The 7,452-nt window shown below is 37.6% G+C and overlaps 1 protein-coding gene across 3 annotated transcripts in view; it reads left to right on the top strand.

The window, feature by feature from the left end:
- Nucleotides 1-2,683: 2,683 nt before the first annotated feature.
- LOC103894038 (nicotinamide/nicotinic acid mononucleotide adenylyltransferase 3) overlaps nt 2,684-7,452 on the top strand; it is a 27,039-nt gene continuing 22,270 nt past the window's right edge. For 2 of the 3 annotated variants that reach the window (XM_019470504.1, XM_019470501.1), the window contains exons 1-2: nt 2,684-2,731; nt 6,776-6,895. The gene's annotated coding sequence lies outside the window, so the exon portion shown is untranslated. The remainder of the gene's footprint in view (nt 2,732-6,775; nt 6,896-7,452) is intronic. The other variant, XM_019470502.1, reaches the window with a different exon arrangement.

Here is a 7,452-nt window from a genome sequence, read left to right as displayed (position 1 = left end):
GGATGTTGATGTTTTAACTTTGGTCTCGCTGGATGTTCTGGAAATCCTACATTACCCTGTTGTTGCTATATATGATTATTTTGCATCTCAGTGTTCTGCAGTAGTACTTTTAGGGGTTTCATTAGTTTGCTACTTTTTCAAGCCAGCTTTATAAGAAAAGATTGTAGTGATTGAAGATGCTTTCTTTACCACTTAAATATCTACCATTTGTGTGCAAGTTGTCTTTCTGTTACTAGATTTGCCTTCGGTTCTGCTAAATATATTTTGCTAATTGTAAGAAAATTGCAGAAGACGTTGATAGAAGAAAAATCACTCTGAATGGCTTCTCAAAAGGAACTCTTGAAGTTTTAGTAAGAGTTTGTTTTGACAGACAAGTCAGTGCTTTCACTAAATCAGCAGTTTGTTTGCTTAAAAATAGCCATCCTAGGTTGCAGTTCTGCATGTATCCTCTTTTCCTAGAAATCAATATATTGTTCTTTCTGGATGACTGACTTGTACATGCAAATAGAAGGACAACTATTGGTTACTTAGAATAGTTTATATAACTGTAGAAGAAGAAAAAGCTTATTCATTAGTGTGATAAGGGCACAAGGAATATGAAAAGAGTTGAGTGTTAGATGTTGTGAGATCACTAGGGATTATTGGATAAGTAATTATAAAGATCATACTGCAGTGAGTACAAGAAGATGCCAGGAGCTGATTGGATTCTCTTGACCTTGTTGAAATGCTACAAAAAGGTGCAGGGACTTCTGCTGTGTAATGCATGCTGAGAGCCTGCATGACCCAGCAAGCACTGAATGTGTGTAGTTTGCCAAGCTCGTCTTTTTAAACTTTTTTTCTGCGTAGTTCTGGGTTAGTGTAGTGTCATTGGCTTTGTCAAGTGATTATGTAAATCGATGAAACTGCTACAGAGCTCCGTGTCTAAGCATTGCTGAATGTTTTATGGGCAGTTAGAATGAAATGCCCTTTTTACAAAATGGGGAGTATCCATGATTTTCCCAGAGAATACAGGGAAAGAACGTAAGAGCATTATGCTGTCTTTACATTTTTACTGTTTAAAGACAACAGATAAATCTGACAACTTCAAAATATTTAGTAAATGCACATATATATGCAGGTTAAGAATATGCAAGTTTGCTGTTGATGTATATGAATGGTGGTTTTGGAATTCCATGTCGCTGAGTTGTTGAATTCCATATTGCTGTTCAGGCAATAGGCATCCTGTAAGCACAATTATTTTGCAGGATGAGGGTCCAGATTAAGAATATTAAGAAAAATATATCCTACAGAATACTGTCACGGGAGTATCTCTGTGGACATCTTATCGGCTAGACTCTGGGGACTGGACACTTTTGTGTCTCACTGTGTAATTCCGGTTATAAACCTGCAACAACTCACAGACTTAAAAAATTACTTTGTAGTTGACTTGAATTCACTGGCACTGTTTTGTGTGTGTTGAGAATACCGTTTTTTTAAGGTTGTGCTAAGGAATTATTCTGCTCAATTTTTTTGTGCTTGAAAATCATTTAAGGTGATACCATGTTCATTATTAACTGGAGATTCAATTTTAGCCTGTATTTCAGACTGAGTCCTCTGGTTGTTTTATTGTTTATATTTTCCATGCTTTGTCTATGTGCACTTTTTATGGTGAATTTTCTTGTTTAGTGCCTTTCAACCATAGTTTCTTTTTAGCAATGGAGTAGAAATGGTTGGGAATGGAAGTTAAAAACAGAGAACTAGTTTTTATTTGGAAGAAAAAAATCATTAAAAGGACAGAATAAGTGTAAATCATGTTTAAATTCATTTCAGAGATGTAACTGATGAAGAGGTCTTGTTGGCTCTTCTGTGAAGGGGAGTTTCCCCACTGAGCCTGGAATAAAGAAATTGCAAGAATGAAGTATCGTACTGTGATTTGAAGGATTCTAATCTCAGGAGAGGAAGAGACAATTCTGCTGAGGCTGCTTTCTCTGTTAGCCGCCCAGGCGCTTGGAATTTGGGCCACAGACATATTGCAGTTTTCTGTGAGGTTACTTGGCCGTGTATAGCTTTTTGGTCACTACCATTTGCTGGGAAAATTGCTGCCTGTACAAAGCTGAAGAAAAAATGGCGAGTACCCCAAAATTAAGCTGATCTTCTATCTTAAGCAAAAGAAGCCTATGCATTACTAAAGACAATATTTGTTGTGCTTTGGGCCATTTTCACAGACACATGTAAAAAAGCCCGGATGATTTTTATAAGATTTTTATAAGCTGCTGCTCTAGTGAAGACTGTAACGAGCCTGGAGGTGATTAGGTTTGGGGATTTCTTTGAAGCTGATTTAGAAACTGCGATGGGACTTGCATTTTCTGACTAGAAGTCTGGTGTGGGCATTGGAAGGGGCAACTTCATACTTCTGATATGCTGAATCTGATAGAAAACCATGGATCCTATCACACACTTTGTTAATGGCTTTCCAATGAAAGTCAAAGAAATGAAATGCACCTGAGTCACTGGAATTTAACAATAATATGATCCATCATGTGGCCCTGAAAAAGCCATTTTAGAGGATTAGAGTGTCATATTAGGCTATGTGTAGTATTTATGTGCACCTTGTAAAATTCTTCTTGGCTGGGGTGAGTAACTTTCTGATGACCAAATAAAATATCACCCTAGATTATATATTTTTCATTTTTTCTCTCACACAGATATTTATGTTATGTTCATTATTAAAGTGGAAGGTGGGGATATACAGGTAAATATTTGTCACTGTTGTGGAGGATTGATTTCAGCGACAGCACATGCTGGGAACTTACTGAGTGGAGTAACTTTTTTTATGGCAGTGACTCCCATTAGTAACAGCATGAGAAAATCTGATATCCAGTCATATTTTTAAGGGACATTTGTGTACTGTGGTTTGCTATGATTTGGGTCAGCTACTAAAATGTACGTTTTATTTTCTGACTTTGAAAATGTGTCTTGCAACCATAACATCCTTAATGTCACCTGGTGTAACTCAGCTGGGCTCAGTGCAGCTACAGGAATTTATAGGAGGTAATGATGTGGCCCAGTAAAAGAGTGGATGTGGGTAGCTTTGAACTTGTTCAAATCTAAAGTTCATCTAAATTAGTCTAGATTCACCCTCACAGGAGGAGGTAACACTTTTATCCTGTGCTAGGATTCAGTTTATTTCTGCTCTTTGCAGAAATTTTACCTCAAGGGTGAGTCTGCCTTGTAGCGTGCACGTATCAGTGTCTTGTCCTGCAGTTTACTAATGTGACAGCTCATGAATCAGACTGCACTGCTCAGCACTCCATTGTGCTTCTGATAATTAATCAGATACAGCTCTAATTACTGACTTTCAGCAGAACTTAACTGTGGACATCTGTAATGTCATCTATTATTGACATATTCTAGGAATATAGGCAACAGAAAAAACTTGCAGGAATTTTCTGATGAAAAGTATAATGATTTTTCCATCAGAAAACCTTTTTTATATAGCTTAAGCGTGGCCTCCTCATTTGAAGGTATCTGCCCTTATATCTGCCCACGTATCTGTACGTATAGCCACATGATGTACCATGTTGTAGAAAGCTTTCTAAACTGCAGACAGTCACATGTAAGGTGCATTTATAAGAAGACACCTGCTTGGCCAAGGCTGTTGGTACATGTGCCCAGGGCAGAGCACAGAGATTCAGAAGCGCTCACCAGAAGGAGCCATACATAGTTATTGCATGAAATGGGAACATACTGTAACTTGACTCCTTCAAACCTTATTAAGTCATCTCTTTCATCATTAAAAACAATACCTATAATGTTCCAAAGCAGCAAACCTTCACAGTCTCTGGTCAGAGCTGTAATTCTCTCGCTTCCATTATTTATGAGTTTTGAGGACAGACAGCAAAGATGACAAAAGATGTGTTAACTTCTACTGATTAGAAGTACAATAAAAGGCAGTGTCTGTCATGTCAGGAGGAAAGCTGAACTAACAGGACATGTATTTATAGAGTTTACTGACTTTTCTTCATGCAAAAATCAAGCGTGGTTGTTTCTTTCTAAAACCAGAATTACATTTAAAAAATTAAGTCAATTATTATACTCTTAAAATAAACATACAAATCTTACTAATACTGCTTGATAATAGTGATGTTAACTGACTTATTCCCAAGGTTTCTGTCAAATGCTTTTAAACTAGTTGAAAGTAGGAGGCGCAGTCTTGCTGAAGAAATATCGTAGGCAATTATTAAAAATATTAATCACATCAATCAAAAAATGCTTCATAGCTCAGTTGGCATCTGCGTCTCTTGCTTTAACAAACTTTTTTCACTAACACACTGTATTTTCCTTAGAATTCTGAAATACAGTTGGTTGCTTTTTTTCTAGTGGGATGTCAGGTGCTTTGAATTTGATTTGATCCTTTGAGGTGCGCACATAGACATGGTACTGATGCAGCAAACATTTGAATAGCAGAGCAGGCTCTGCTAAAATCTTGCCGTTTTTAAGCAAGGCAGCAGCAAATCACTTCAATCATATGCAGATAGTTCAGAGGTACAGGGGGGGTGGTGGGAGAGCCTCAGTACAGATGTAACTTTTCAATGATTTTCTGCCCCTTCTCAGGAAACTGAGGATTTGAAACTGGTTTGCCAGGTAGTGAATACCTAATCAATACAAAATGTTACCATACAATTTACTATTTCTGCTTCTTGAACAAGAGTTTAGCAGTTGCAGTAAATGAAGAATTGCGGGGGTTTGTCTCTTTTAGCACTAACATCTAAAAATTACTGATTAGTACTAACGAGAGAGAGACTGTAAAAGAAAAAGATTGGGTTTTTTCCTATAACAAATTTGATTTGTTAACAATACCGCTTTATACACTCAATAAGGGAATGCTGAGAAAATGATGTGAAACAAAGCGCCTGTTCTTGGAAGTTTTGGTTGCACTCCTTCTCTGGAGCCTGTGCTTAATCAATGTCTAAATATACTGGGAAGGTACACAGTGCTGTTGGGTAGGACAGGAAAAGTCTTAAAATTGCATGTGCATAACAATGCATTGTTCCTTGTAACGCATGTAGTATGTTTATTAAAATAGGGGCAATACCAGTATTGGAATTGCTTCAAAATAAATACTGCCTGTTTATATCTAGATTTTTCTCTTCCTTTCAGTTCATGGGTAGGTAGAACATTTTGATGCAAGAGTGATTGTAACTACAAAAGTGATTCCTTTTATAGAATTAATCACCCTCAAAGGATTCTTGATAATTTAATGATTATGGAGCACTTGCATGTATGTAGCTTATACATAAAAGCAGTAGTTTGTTACATATATAATAGGGAGAATTATGGAGAAGATGACATGAAGAAGGTACCTACAGGTCCAGTCACTTCAGTTGAGGTATGTGTGAAGCCAGGTCCAGCCTCTGAAATAGTTGAATGTTAGTTCTGATTTCACAGTTATGGAAGTGGAAGCACAGAGATAAGGACCTGAATTCTGGAAGGGCTGAATAATTGCCTTTTCTGCTGATTGATAACATCATTATATTGCAGCACTCCTAAAAGTTGGGTACCAAGGAAATCCCAGAGACAAAGTTTGCTTTCTTGGTTGCAGCCCTCTTTTAGATGTCATGCTCTGTCCTTTCTTCCCTTCCCAATCTATATGCGTTGTGCATTTTTAATTCTCCTTTCCTGTTGGAGATCAAGATATGTGTTTGACTTAATTGGAATTTCTTTTTACAGCCTTGCAACAAGACTGGATTAACAGTTGAATTATCCATGTGCAACTTCTTCAGAAGTACTTCATATTTTAGCTAGACTTGGGAGCAGCAACAGGAGGAAATAATTCTGTGTTTTCTGGGGCGCCATTAATGGAATATGCATTGTATAGAGACAATTGCTAGGGAACAAATTAATCACAGATTATTTATTTAACAAAGTACAATATTGATGTTACACTGGGTGACTTTTTGCAAACATAGCAACTAATAGGTGCAAATTGGTATTAGCATATTTAAACTGATGCAGAAACTACTGTTTTCTTGGTCTGTAGGCCATCTGGCAAGAGAGACAACTTACTGAAGTATTCAGGACTGGCTTAATGGCTTATTTTTAGGGAACACAAGAAATAGAAATGTATTCCCCTGGCACAACATGCATACTCAGTAAATGCCTGATAACAGCACTATCACCTACTTGTTTGTAGTGTGTATTCAGTTGGTGAAACTAGTTAAGGACAGTCTGCTTCATGTGTGTAGGTAAAATGCATGTGACTTTGAACTGAATGTTTGTAGAAGCCTGTAATTGTAGGAACACTGGGATGCTGTAGCACTTAAGAGTGACTGCCACTGCGTCACATAAGGTCAAGAAGCTTTCTCCTCTGTTTAAAGTTCTGTGTTTAAAGTTTTCTCCTCTGTTTGATTTCTCAAGAGAGCTTAGCTGAAAAATCAGTTAACTCTCTTTTTTTCTGTTATTTTGGGTGGTGTTCTAATGATTTTAAGCCCTTAATTAATAACAGCTGAGATAGAGGCTGAATCAGAAAGCTTTGTTTGAAATCTTAAAAGTTGTACTATACCTGTTGACTAAGTTTAGGATACACTATATAGGGGATAGTAAGAATAAAAACGCTGCTGTTTTGATTTTTATTTACATATATATATTTTATATATATGCTGGGGGGTATATATGTATAAAAACATCTTTTGAAATGCCTCTTTGCTACATGTTTACGATTAGTACATTCTTGGTTTCAATTTTTTCTTTTTCTTTTTGTCGTCGTCATTGTTGTTGTTTTGGTTTGCTTTTTGAGTTTCCATTAGCAGTACCGTCTGGTTATCATTAAGAATTACAGGTTGAAGTCTTTCCCTAGAGTCTCCGAGGTATAAATGAGTAAGAGCTGCAATCAAACCATCCAACACATCTGTTTCAGGTGAGAAATAGAGAAGTCTATAGAAGTAAAAGCTTCTTTCAAAAAACAAAAGAAATCATTCAGTGTATAACTTTTAAGATGGCAAAGAAAAGAACAGCAAAGGAAATGTAAACTACACTTCATCAGAATAGAAGAGAGGGTATCAGAGCGATCAACTAGCAGATGTAAGAGCTAGAGCTGCTATTGATACGTGTAATAGGGAAGAATGGGTATGTGTTTTTCCCCCTGAACACGTATTTGTTTGAGTGAGGTGCTGACTGATACTGCTTAGCAATTGGGTAAAGTTATACGACCATGTCATTGATTTTAGGCCACAGCCCACAGCCAAGCAGCCAAAAACTCCCCCACTGGCACACACAGAAGGGAGCAGGGGGGCCAATAATGCAGAAAAATGGACGGTTGCAAAGGCAAGGACCAGCAGGAGGAAGAGACTTCCCCTGAAGCCTGAGGTGCCCTTGCAGAACCGCTTCACCGCTCTGCAGGCCGAAGAGGAAGGTCCTGTCACACCAGGAGAAGCGCTGGAGCCGAGTAATGCAGCCCGATCTGCCCCCGTATAA

The sequence above is a fragment of the Aptenodytes forsteri genome, unplaced genomic scaffold (assembly GCF_000699145.1).
Source record: "Aptenodytes forsteri isolate BGI_AS27 unplaced genomic scaffold, ASM69914v1 Scaffold382, whole genome shotgun sequence".
NCBI lineage: Eukaryota > Metazoa > Chordata > Aves > Sphenisciformes > Spheniscidae > Aptenodytes > Aptenodytes forsteri.
The sequence above is the reverse complement of the archived record's forward strand: the minus strand, read 5'-3'. Positions and strand labels throughout refer to the sequence as shown.